At 37.4% G+C, this 13,749-nt stretch overlaps 1 long non-coding RNA gene and 1 pseudogene across 1 annotated transcript in view; one reads left to right on the top strand and one right to left on the bottom strand.

Annotated features, from left to right (window-relative positions):
* The first annotated feature begins 4,728 nt into the window (after window positions 1-4,728).
* Window positions 4,729-13,749, top strand: part of LOC122642899 — a 27,945-nt gene continuing 18,924 nt past the window's right edge. Inside the window, exon 1 of the long non-coding RNA XR_006330125.1 lies at window positions 4,729-4,773. This is a non-coding gene — a long non-coding RNA (uncharacterized LOC122642899). The remainder of the gene's footprint in view (window positions 4,774-13,749) is intronic.
* Window positions 6,244-13,749, bottom strand: part of LOC122642896 — an 18,296-nt pseudogene continuing 10,790 nt past the window's right edge.

Below are 13,749 nucleotides of genomic sequence, written 5' to 3'. Positions count from 1 at the left end.
TTTCGTGGACATCAGAAGTCCATTGCGGGAGAACTGGGGCAGAGAATGACGTCAGCATCGACGTGGCACTCACTTCCATGCTTATTTTGTAGGCTGTGGGCCACTCGACCCATTTCCACTAGGGAAGTTGGACCCGTGTGACCCGTGAGTTGGGTCCAGCTACGAACAGTTTACCTTCTCCGTGACAGTTCAGTTTCGGACTTGAGAAGTGGTTGAGCTTTTATTCCATATACATGTCGGACGTAAAAGCCTTTTCCTCTTCAATGAGTATGGTGGAAATGAATGCTCTCATCAATGTTTGGTTCTTAAAAAGCTAAACCCAGCTAGTAGTGTTGTGTTCTAAGAATTGAGATCATAGATAAAGGGCTCGTATTGGTCGATACGTATCGATATTCTCGAGTATTGTCGATATTTGATATCGATATGAATCAAGAGTATCGGGTAAAAAATGAATCGTTTTTTAATTTATACACGACTGAACAAAGTTTTTTTTTGACATTCCCATTTTAACTAACTACGATTAGAATTGATAGATACTGAATTTCTAGGGTTAAGGACACATTTTGTCTGGTGCCGATCGATCCAAATCGATTTGATTCCAAATCAAAATTAAAATCAAAATCGATAGAGATTTGATTTCCTATTCTCGAGCATTATCATTCGAGAATGCAAAGTCGACCTAGAATGTATTCCATAAATGTATACCAAACACCGTCAAAGTGTCCCCAATTCTGTAGTTTTAAATCCTGCCAGCAGCTAGGTTCATTTTTGGGTCCTGAATTTGGAAAAGAACCCAATTTTGAATGGCTGGAAACCCAGAAGTTGACTCAGTATCAGCTTTTAGCAGTCGATGTATTTGTCTAATCTAATCTAATGTCTTCCTCTTCCCCACCTACTGCCTCCTACTGGGCCACTATTCTCTTTTGGTTTCTTGCCTCCTCAGAACCAAAACCAGAAGAGTATACCTAAAGAAGCAGAAATTATTTTTATGGTTTTCCTTTTGTCATTTTATAGATAATGGAATTGTGAGTGGTCCATTTAAGTGGATCTATATGCCATGCTGGAGGAATTTGGCCATCTCAAGAGGGAATTCTCTTTGTTCAAGTCTCAAGATGTGCTTCAAAATATGGTTTTACTTTTGAAATTCCAAAACCCTAATCGAATTATTGGTTATGCAGGTGATTACTTGTTGAGATTGAATATATATGATCATGAAGACAAAATAAAGTAAACAATCACACACAACATGATAGACTTAACGTAGTTTGACACAAAAGCCTCTATATTTACCTTATAGAACTACAAGATTTTTTTACTAAGTCAAAAATATACTCTCCAGGACTCTGCACCTCATAATGTGATTTTCCTTATTTGTGTCAAGGACTCAATGGTCTTTTCACAGAGATAATATATAGGAAACTTTAAAAACCCTAATCCCCACATAATTACAATTTTACCCTAAAAATATATTGGACCCCAAACCCACCTATACATATATAAACCTAATAATAATTATGTAATTTTTGTCTTTCTCTTTTAGTGAATTTTATTATCTACAAAGGTGGAAAAAAACTTGAGTATTCCATCACACATGGTGAAGAAAGAACCTCTGAATTGATGAGATCTGACCTTACGATTGGACTGAGAAAGGGTAATTTAGGCCTTAAAAAAATGTATGATAATAAGAATTAATGATAACATTCATTATTTTGAGAGTCCAATCATAACGTGAAATCACCTTGAATGAAGAGGTTCTTATGAAAAATTTTCTCAAAAAAAAGAACAGTTTTATTAGAGTAACCAGAGGAACTTCATTGTCACAATTCAACACCAAAAAAAAATTCAATACTGAACGCCTTACCTTGTCTTTTTGTTAGAAAAGAGACTAATTGGATCCATTTAATTGAATGACAACAATATTTCACGACATTTGTTATAGAAGCAATTGAAATTGTATAAAACAACTATTTTACTAATATGCAATACAAAATATGAAAAAATCACCTTCAATTTTAAAATTTTTGGATGTCATTTTGTCAAAATCGGATGGTTGGATTCTTTCCATCACTCAAAACGCTCAAATGTACTTCCTTTATTAAATATAATTCATAAAAAAGAGAAAATACAAAATCTCGAACCAAAAGTAGCTGATTTTTATTAGAAAGAAATTTTTTTTGTTGTTGTAACAGCATATGCAACACCATAATACAACTGATGTCATCTTATGGATGTTTTTCAGTTATTAATCATGTCATATACATCTAAGGCTATGTTTACTATGTATACTCGGAATAGATTCTAGGTCTACAACGCATTTTGAAACCCGATTCTTCTATATTTTCACATTTCGGAATAGATTTTAGACCCAAAATCTATTCTGAAAATACATAAATATAGCTTAAGTGAATGCTTTCTATTTTCAACCGAAATATAATCTGTGTACTAAGGTGTGAAGATGCTAAAGTTTATTTCACAAGTTTTAACCAGCATGGAACAAATAAAGGCTGATTAAGACATGGCCTGAGGGCCTTAGGTTATAATTGTCATTTGGAAGAGACAAGTTTGAACATTTCTGTCAATGGGATTGGCAGTGAAAAGTAAAATAATTCTCATGTCTATATATGGAAAATAGAAACCCAACAAGCATTGGAATTTGGAAGCATAGGATAAAGCTAAAAAGTTCCATTAACTCCAACCCTCATTGGACCCCCACCTCCCTCCATTAAATATAAACTCAAGGTTAAGTTACTTTCAACTGTCCCCTTCAGTCCCATTGAGGCATTAAGCAATTGAAAACCCCACCATCCACTGTCATGGTTTTAGTGCACGGTATCGGAACAGGTATCGATAACACACAAAACTGATATGATATCATTATGGTATCGGTCTGGATCGACTGTATCAGACAAAATTACTCTTAAAATTTTTTTAAAAAATGAGTTTTTTAAAACTATTTTACCCTTTGTCCGTACTGCATCATCGATATGGTATTGATACGGTATCGACATCGGTGACTGACAAAACCGATACGTATTGTCTGATACGAGCGATACGATACCGATACTTAAAACCATGTCCACTTTAGTTTTTTTTTTTTTCCAAACCCAGTATAAGATGAAACAAATTTTGGAGGGGCAATGCCTAAGAGATGCATCCCACAAGCCTATCCATTCAATTTCAATTTCTTTCTCCTTCATGGGACCATAAAATTAATTATTAGATTCCCCCAAAATCGAAAACAATTTGTGAAAATGATTTTAGTTTAAGTTATTATGAGGTATTATTAAATCAACACAAATATTTGTCATGAGGTTAGTTAGATAGTGCCAAAAATTTTGTTGACAAAGAAATCCCAAGGTTATGAAGAGTGATGTTGGGAATTAATCATAGATTGAGTTCTAGCTAAGAAAGTGACAAATTATGGCAAATTATGGAGAGTGACGTTGGGAATTAATCATATATTGGAAACTCTTTGATCTTGGATTGACTTCATGTACCTGTTGGGTCTTATCATTAAATAATTTAAGTTTTTGGTCGGTTGGATACTTCAACAAGTATGTACCAATATATATATGGATAAAAGTTTTCTGGGGGACACAAGGGCCACGCCTAGACATAGTTGGGGAAAAAATGACTGCGTGACCACTTCACTCCCCACAAAGAATGCTCCCTAGGGAAATAAAACTGCCTAGGAGGGTGGCCATCGCCAACACTCCCATGAGTCTATCACTCTCCTCCCCATATGAAAAGACACCTCTATCCCCTTGTTTTGAGGACAAAAATAGACATACGGAAGTACTAGTGTTGGCCACATTCCTGGACAAAAAACTACTTCCTATATAGGAAAATCTTACTATATAAGCGAAAGTTTTCCTTCACCATGCAATGACGGTTCACCATACCATCCTAGAGTTCACAAACCCCTACAGGGTTTTAGTATGTTCCCTAAAATACTATCCCAATACCCTCCTGTGCACATGTGAAGCCCCGCAATGAATGAAAATCCATTCACTGTGGCTTAAGAAAAACACGGTCTTATTATATATGTACATTTAAGAGTATGAGTTAGACTCTTAGAGTGAATTAAAATATCAATAATTTCAGGTCATTTAAAAAAATATCTAATGGTAAGAATTGCCTTATCATTTTGTTAAATGGTGAAAACTAGGTGGATTGTTCCGTATTATAGCAATTGACATCCCCTAAGGTGTCAAATAATTTGCATTGTAATTTTTCTTATATTGTAGCCAACTTCTTCTTAAAACTCAGATAAAATCTTGTCATTTCACAAATGTATTCGAAATGTGTGTAAGACAACAATAACTCTTAAAAATAATATAATTGTGAGTTATTTTTTAATTATTTTGAAAACCCACCTCATTAAAAAGAAATTTTAAAAATAAGGCAAGAAATAATAAAAAAAGAGTTACTTATTGTAAATACAGCTAGTGTCATTCAGAGAGATGCTAATAGTATGAAAGAGAGACTTAAACTAAAGGAAGAGGAAAGCTTGTGGGATACTACCAGCGATTATTTATGGAGGGATTGACGTATTAAATGAGACGCATACGTGGTGGTTGTTTGAATGTCCAAATGAACTCACCCATAACTACTTCATTGGGAAAACAAGGAAATGCAACAAAGAAAACAACTCGACGTCAAACTGTTAAAATTGGAAAGCAAAACTAAATTCTATAGCATTTCATGCTCTACTGGTAATTGGTGGCTGCAGGAAGGAGAGAGAGAGAGAGAGAGAGAGAGAGAGAGAGAGAGGTTTGTTTTGTGGGGATTTAAGAATCCCAATCGATCATACACGTGCCCATATAGACTTGGAACACCATAAACTGTGAATCATAATTAACATACCTTGTTTTAATGGCAGTTGTCGATCCTCAAGCTTTTCCTTCCCTTTAGTCTTCCACAGCCTTTTCACTCTTTCTCCCGTGAGTAGGAATATAAAATAAATAAAAAAATGACGGTTGTGAGGACTTTAAGGTTGAATATATAATATTCTCCCTGACCCTAACCACACTCTCACAATGTGTTAGGTCAGATATACCCCTGACTTAAACCTAGAGTGAATTATCAATATTTACTTTATAGGCTCAATAAAGATAAAATACAGAGAGACAGAGAGAGATACTGCGTCTTCTTCTATGTGCTTTTGTGTGTCTCTGTGTATGTCTAATGTATCCTGTCTGGGTTTAAATAGGGTCCTGATTTGGTTCGATTCTGTAGAATCAGATTATTTGTTTACCCTTCCCATCCCACAGTAGCCTCAAAGTAGAAACATTGCGTGCTCATTGACCTATTTTGTGGGCTTGGACACTTCATTTTATCCCCATTTGTGAGGAACCACAGAACCAATATGGACTCCTTTTACTATGTTATAAGAGCATGGATTTAGGTATTGATATCATATCTGTATCAATGGTAAAAAACCCTGATCGGTATCGGTATCAGTATCAACGGTGACCAATACCGGGTGCCCTACCGTGCACTAAAATCCTGTATAAGAGTGCATTGATTCCAATCTGACGTTGAAAAAATGACCCACTTACAAGGGCCTTATATGAATCATATTTCCTCTCCTAATGAGTATGGATCATTATTAGGTATTTGACTATTGACTAACTATTGAGCACTTGAAAGATCAAGCCAGATACTCTGGGCACGTGAGTTCTATTTCTATATGCTCCTTATGTGTTGGGCGATAAAGAAACAATTAAAAAAAAAGGTATAGTTAACGTGAGAATGTTGACTATAACCTTGATTAAAGAAAAAGTTGCAGAAAAGATGTTTAATGTGGCTTAAACATTTGCAGAGGCGGCATTAGAGTACAGTGGTAGGAAAAAGTTGTCTCACCAAGTATTCAAAACACAGAATTGAGGCCGATTAACCGGAATTGGTTTAAAAAAATCTTAGAATCAGCCCTCAAATCTAAAACTCAATGCTTATAAGGTTTTTGACTTAGAATCACCCTGTCAAATCATAAATCCTTTGAAAATTGGTCATGAGAAAATTTTGCAATTCTTGGCTTCTTTCTTGATATTGTTGAATAACCTAAGCTTGATAATTAACATGTCCTTAATTAGTTTGAATGAGGAATCATTCATTTAGCCCACCCCATTCAGTTGGAAAAGGCTTAGTTGAAGTACCTTGAATTGAGTGTATTTCTTATGTGAATAGTGGAGGTACTCTCTGGTCTGGCTCTGCTCTTTCTACTCTTTTGAGAAATGAGAATTGATATAAAGAGGTTCTACTCCTCACTAAGCCAGTAAATGCATACAAAGGTATTTTGCCAAACATGTGCTATACAGTTCTATCTTTGTCTTTTATGGCGTCATCGGTAACTTTTGTTAGCCTAGTGGACATGGATCTTTTTCTGCAGAAGAGATGCATAGCAGCCCCCCCCCCCCCCCCCACATCCACCCATCCATAGTCTCTTCTTCTTCCTCCTCTGATGTTGTCCTACAAAGAAGAGTCAGCTTTGTTCACTATCTCCTCTGCCATACATTCTTCTTTTATTTACTGTACAGAAGCAAGTCACACCACAGGACTTGAGTAAGGCTTCTGCTTACTCGAACAGCTACAGTTAGCTTGATTATCCGTGAGCTTCTGCAAGAGAAATGGAAATTGTTAAGGGAAGACCAAAAAATATATATATCTTTAGTGAGAAGGGGTTTTAAACTTATGATGGAAATTATTGTCCTCCTTACCTTGACCTGTTTTTGGAGTTCTTTTATGTAATCCACAGCCAAGTCTAACATGTCTGCTGTGTTGGTTTGCTGCCAAGAAGAAAATGTGTCTTTGAGGCCTTCAGCTTCAACAACATAAAAAGCATAATTTGTTTTAGAGGGAAGTGATGTCTGAAAAAGTTTTACCTTCTCCATGTTGGGGACAAGCTCCTGCAATTTCCTCATTCTTTCACTAATCCGAGTTCTTCTCACCTGCAATGGGGGATAATAAACCCACCAAGCAATATAATATCCTCACTGATATATTGAATTTGAAACCAAGATTAATAAATATACTAAAAGCTTTTAAAAATTTACCCTCTCTGCGATGCTCCGTGGGTGAGTGGCACAACCCCGCTTGGCTCGGATCTTACAAGGAACAGAGTCTTGGAAAAAACTTTTCCATGGCAGCAATCTCGGTGGAAGTCTTTGGCAAACTTAAATGATGGGTCAAACCAGGTGGGCGGTTCCCTGCTTCTCCATTCTGAGAAATAATACATGGCATCAGGGAAACGTTAAAGGAAAATGAAGAAGTACTCAATCCATGCAAAATTAATCAAAAAGCATTAATAGTTCTACCCGAGTCTCCGATGGGTTTAAACCAGAAAGCATCTTTCCATTATTAACTCTAACTCTTTTCAGGCCAGAGAAATTCTCCGAAACAAGTGCAGAATCATCCCAAGAACCCATCGGGAAGCTCGGGATGTAACATCGGCTGTTTCCCAAGCTCCCATCATCCAGGCTATTAGCTCCGATGCTTTCGTTTCCAATTTCAGAGATTTGAGACATTAGCCCCGAGGAAGAAGGTGGCCCAGATGAGAAATTTATCTGATTCTTCAACCTGCTCGTTGCTGGAGCTGCTTCTCTATTAGCAGAATTCCCCGCTCTGAAATTCCCCAGTCCTCTCATCAAGCCGTAGCCTGCTATTTGCTAAGAAGTTCTCAGTAATTCATTGTTTAAACTATTAAACATGAGTTCATGACTGAAATTTTAAATGCCCTAAAAACTTGATCTATTGCTAAAGTGTAAATTTCTTACGGGATTTGCATAAAGCAATAGATACTTCGACTGGGTTTAAGAAAATTGTCTGAAATTAATTAAGGAAATATAAAAGGATGAGTTGAGAAGAAGTGAAAAGCTGTACCGTTTTCCACGTTTAGGTGAGAAAAAAGCCCAGCGGGAGAGCTGCTATGCCTGATAAGATTGGAGTTGGCCTTCATCTGAGAAGGATTCTTGTGTTCCATGGTCATCGAATTCACCATCCCGTAAGAGTTATCCATGGTGGCTGAGCTCTGACTAGGCAGAGAAGCCGGTAACGCAGCTTGATAAAGCATCTGTCTAACTGGAGGGTACCCATTCTGCTGAGGAACAACCTCTGTTTCGTGCTCCATCGATGCCATGAACTGAGATTCCCTCTGATTAATTGCTCTGGTGGTCGGTGTCGATACTGCTGGAGACTTATCACCTATCTCACGAAGATCAGGTGAAGGAGAGCCAACGCCACCACCACCACAAGACATGAACCTTGCAAACATGCTCTCTGCCTCGGGACTCGACGAATGGGGCTGGAGGAATTCCTCGGATCCTCCTTCCCCCTCACCGCTGCTACCGTCCACGTAATTTTCAAGCAAAGAGCTCGGGGCAGAGCGCAACCGCATAGGACCGGAATTCAGCTGCTGCTGTTGATGGCGATGGTGGGGTTCCGAAGCCATGGTTTCTCTGTTCTTATGTTGCAGTTTTGCTTCCGAATGCTTGAAGGTCGAAGGAAACAAAAGACTAATGTCTTTCGAGGATGCTAGAGACGCATACATCCCCTGATCGGGAAATGGGAAAAAAAAAAAAAAAAAAAAACCCTAAATCGTAAATGGAAGAAAATAATCACAAGTGATATGATTCAGGTGAAACTGGCAAATTCTGCTCTCTTCTTCAACTTTCTATCAACAGAAGAGCTCTCGAACACGTCAACATAGTTAGAACTCCAAGCCTCAAGCTGCTTCAGACGGATCGAACGCTAAATCAACTCACTATATGTAACAGAATCCAATTAAACTCTACCTCAACCGAAAACTGGAATCCTCCCCATTTCCGCCTCTTCGCCATTGGAGCACCAACAGAAAAGCACTATCACCCCAACTACCACCCTTTCCAAAAGCTACGTAATCTTTCTCCTGAGCTCCAATAATTCAGTCACGAATCGAGAAAAAGTAGAAGCGCTTAAACTGGAAAAAAAGCCACCTTACTCCCCACCTCCCTTCCCCCCAACCCACCACTAAAAACAGCACAATCTAAACCTCCAAAAGAAACAGAGAAGAAATCTGAAATCTCTGCAGTCCAAGCTTTCTATTCCCGAAATCCAAATCACTGTGAGGAACTAAAGCTAAGAAGTAAAGTTCAAAGCACAAAGCGGAATAGAAGAGAAAGAGATAGAGAGAGAGAAACATATAACAAAGAAAAGGCAAATAAGGCAGAGAAAGAAACCAATCCCTTTCTTTTCCTCTCTGTATTTCTACAAAGCACCGAAATCAAGCAAACATTTTAGAGCCTTTAGCATCCACAGAAAGGTCGCTGCTGTATCTGTTCATGGCAGCAAGAGAGCTTGATAAAGATGAGAGAGAGAGACAGAAGGATTGGGGATTTTAGCTTTTCTTCTCTGCTAAAGTGGAGCCAATGGAGACAGAGCAGTATAGCTGAGGAAAGCCGCAATCTTCGCCACACGGGCCAGGGTCTAAATATTTATTCAGCTTAGCTTACCAAAATGGACGGATGATTGTTTAATATTACGAAGATACCATAGTCATGGAATTGGAGCGAATAAGATTGATTGGACAATCCTATTACTTGTTGTTTTGACCACAATGCCCTCAAAACATGTAGGGCTTTAATGGGGTGTACGCAGTCGAGAAAATATGGATCATGGATGCTTCCTTAGCTTCTGGCCCAACCGAAGCGAAGCGAAGCGATTGCTCCTCCTCGGAAGTTAGTATGTTGTCGGCTACACGGGTAGCAGGGATTTAAATTACTCTATCGGATGTTGATACCGATACGTGGCTATCGCATCAGTTCAATGTTAGTATTAAGTCCAGTCGAAATCAATATCGATACCGATACACTAACATGATACTGTGTTTTAGATCTGTGAGGGGGTGCCAATCGGTAGGGCTTGGTCGGTTTTGGTAGAGCCTAATCGGTCCTTACCAATTTAAGGCCCTACAATACTTCAACCGTTCAAGTAATCGGGTCTCGTAAGCTTGAGCATGGATATGTTTCTATTCAATTGATTGGTCACCAGTTTAGAATTGGGTTAATTGACTAATCAGACTATAATTGGGTTTAAATAGGCAAATCGGACTATAAATGGTCTATTAACGATCGGTCTAGGTTGAGTGACTGTCAGGCTAGTACCTTGCACCGGAACGCCTGATATTAATGGATTAGTAATTGAGTCCGAACTTTAAATAACCAATTAGACCGGTCTTGAGTTTCAACTGATCGATTCAGGTCAAGCCTACCGATGTGAACCAGTTTTTGACTCCCCTAACGGGTAGGTAGGTTATGACGAGGTATCTGCCGTAAAGTGTAATTGAGGATCACGATTTTAATCATGTATAATTAAAGTTACTTTGATTAGCAGTGATTATGATACTTAAAGAAGGTAGTCAAATAGATACTTAAAGAAGGTAGTCAAATAGAGTAGATTCAAATTTAAGGTGAATCCTGTCATTTTTTTGAGAGAGAAAATAAAAATTATTTTCCTAAAAGGCGATTGAAATTTAGGGCTCATAAGAATTAAAATCTGTAAGTTTAGAATTTATTTATTTTTGTTTAAACATCACAAAATATAAATTATAATTACAAAATTTCAATAAAAAAATTTGCAAAAATACCTTCGTGGGTCCTCATGTCGAATTTCTAATTTATATCGTGTGAGAGAAAAGAAATTAGAAGTCATTGAATAACCCAAAAAAAAAAAGAAGGAAAATTTAACACAAAAGAATGAATAACCCAAGAAAGAGAAATTATGGGGGATTATATGTTTTGAAAGACTTTCGATGAAATGCCATCCAAACTTGAGAAACAGTCATTGATTATGTGAATTTAAAAAATCTGAAGCATAATACTCAGTTTATATTAAACTATGCAAATGTTTACAAAAATTTTATTTATACTAATCCCTATTTATTTTTGGTTAACTAGTTAGGGTAGAAGATAAATTTCATCATTTCTCAAACTTAGTTGAGTATACTACAGAAGCTATTTTTCTCAAATGAACATTTTCAAAAAGTTATTATAATAGCACCTATATTCTTCTTCTTAAATGAGGTCTAGGGGTAGGAGTGTTAATCAGTCAGTCCGGACCAGTTTCGGTGGGGTTTAATCGATCCTCCCTATTTTTGGATCCCTCATAGTGACTGCCTCATTTAAGTAATCGGTCCTCATAGGTTAGGCAAGGTCTTATTTATAAACAGTTGGTCAAGTACCAGTCTATAAACGGGCTAGAAACGGACTTAACGTGCCTATGAGTGGGTTCATACTAAGTGGTCCTCAATCAACGTATGCAAGTTTGGTCCAAATAGATCCTAATGATATTCAAATCTTAGGAATGGAACAAGAACTTATTTGAGAGAATGTTCTTCACTGGACTAATGGCTAAATAAATAAAGGGCAATTGTTCTCTGCCTGGGAGCACAGGCTACGTCCAGACACATGGAGTGGCCATTTAGAGGGGCGGGATGGTCATTTCACCCACCCCCATGTGTCTAGGCGCATCCTGCAGCCCCGACACAGTGAACATTTGGCCATAAATAAATCTCGTGCATTTGGAGCTCTATAGGTCTCAATCTCAATGGACATACATATGATGGCATTTCGAACAATATAAATGACTTTGATACTGGTGCAAGAATAGAATTGATACCCCTACCTACGGGTGTCAAATTCCAGTTCAAGCTACTTGGACCAATCGAAATTGATTAGAAAAATGAATAGAGCGGAATGTTTACTGATTCGGCTTCAGTTTGGGTATTTTAGAAATCAATAAAAATAAAAATCGATTTGAAGGGCCGAAATGAAAATCAAACCCCAAAAGGAGAAAAACTATTAAAACAAAATTTTCAATATAAGATATTGAGACCCTTCTTTACATTAGTGACAAGGGTGGGGACAATTTTGACTATTTATGAGAAAATATAAAATAGATAAGGAGTGTCAATTGGTCGGGTTCGGACACTTTTGGTTGGGCTTAATCAATCGGTCCCCATCAAGTTAAACTCCCGCACTATTTCCGCTTGTTTAGGTGATCGACCTTTGTAGGCCAAGCATGGACGTGTTTCTATTTAATTCGTCGATTACTGGTCCATAATCAAGTTCAAGGTAATTGAGTTAATTGGGCTATAATAGGGCTTTACACGGACTAACTACCTAATTGGGCTATAAATGGTCCCTAAACGGTTATAATCTAGCTAGATTGACTTAAACAGGCTATAATCAAGGTACAAATGCTCGGTAATCAATCGATCAAAATATTCAATCACTATCGATTGGGCAACCATGGGACCACTACCTCTATGGCTCTACCTTGCATTAAGACAACCTGATTATTAAGCAGTCAGTGCTTAAACCCAACACGTTTAATAATCGAACCAAGCCAATCACGGACTTCAACCGGTAAAGGCCAACTTTTAATACCCCTAAAATTGATGTCCTTTTCACTCCTCAACTTTACACCCACCCCAGCAAAAGAAACTTTGAGCCTACTCAGATAAGTGTTTGAATCAAAATAGCCTTAAAAAATGATTGGTGTCAACCTCGCTATAAATAGACCTTAGACAACATTATTTCTTAATCTTTATTAATAACTGTATGTTTGAGACTTTGAGTGACCAATAATAGCCCAACTCTAATTTACCACTAGGTAAGAGAGAGAGAGGCTATGTAATCTAATTAGGGAAAATTTTGTCTTTCAACCATAAAGGAATTATATATCCATTTAGGAATTGAAGACTTTTTATTTTGGGAAAATAACATGATTAGCTATTTTTGGATTTTCATTTACAAAACTGTCCACTCTATGTTTGAGTTAACAAAAATAAACAAAAACAACTCCTTCCTTCCTCGAGAGTTCGCCAGTTCCCCTCTAAAAAAATCTCTTTTTTTGCCTTTGTTACTTGGGATAGCAGAGAATGGTGGTGGCTGGGACAAGGGTAGGGTTGCAGGGAACGGAGGATGCCTGGACAAAAAGGCAATGACAAGGGTAAAAATGTCTAAAAAAATAAATGTGGGAGGGAGAGACACTATTTTGTCCAATTTTGTAAACCTTAACTTGTTTTTATCTATTTTTGTTAACTCAAATATAGGGTGGACAGTTTTGTAAATGAAAACCCAGAAGTAACTAATCTTGTAATTTTTCCTTTTATTTTTCATTAAAGTTTAAAGTACAACTTTGGTGGTGGGGCATTTAATAGGAGCACACCCATATCGATGGATCAGTGCAGTCTTGTTGAGTGGCGACTTGAATGAACTATTGTTTTTTACTGTGTGGAGGCAAATCAAGAGCCGTCCCGCCAGTACTGCAGAGGATTTTAATACGGCAAATCCAAGTTAGTTAATGAAATCAATTATAGTGGCAAAACTTTCTTTGGGAGCTCAGCCAACCTAGAATTTATAGAACCAGAACCCCATGAGAGATACTTTATTTCTTGCGAGAGTTTGATTTACTCAATCAAAAGCAGAGATTTTTTTTCATAAAAAAAAAAACCAGAGATTTTACCCCCCCCCCCTCAAAAAAAATAAAAGAGAAATATGATAATGATTCAAGTTCTTGTAGGAGAACTATACACATGCGTCAGATGACGCACAGAAGGAATTCAAGAAAGTATTCTCGTATGAGAACCTGATCTAGCCTCGAGATATATTTGTTTGCTTGGAGGCTTTATAATTTCTTCTAAATTTTTTGAACATCGCTGAAGCTAGCCCTTTCTGTTCTTACATATCTTCATGTTAAGGAACTCTTTCA

The sequence above is a fragment of the Telopea speciosissima genome, chromosome 10 (genome assembly GCF_018873765.1).
Source record: "Telopea speciosissima isolate NSW1024214 ecotype Mountain lineage chromosome 10, Tspe_v1, whole genome shotgun sequence".
Lineage (NCBI taxonomy): Eukaryota > Viridiplantae > Streptophyta > Magnoliopsida > Proteales > Proteaceae > Telopea > Telopea speciosissima.
Note: the sequence above shows the minus strand (reverse complement) of the source record. Positions and strands in the feature narration are given on the sequence as shown.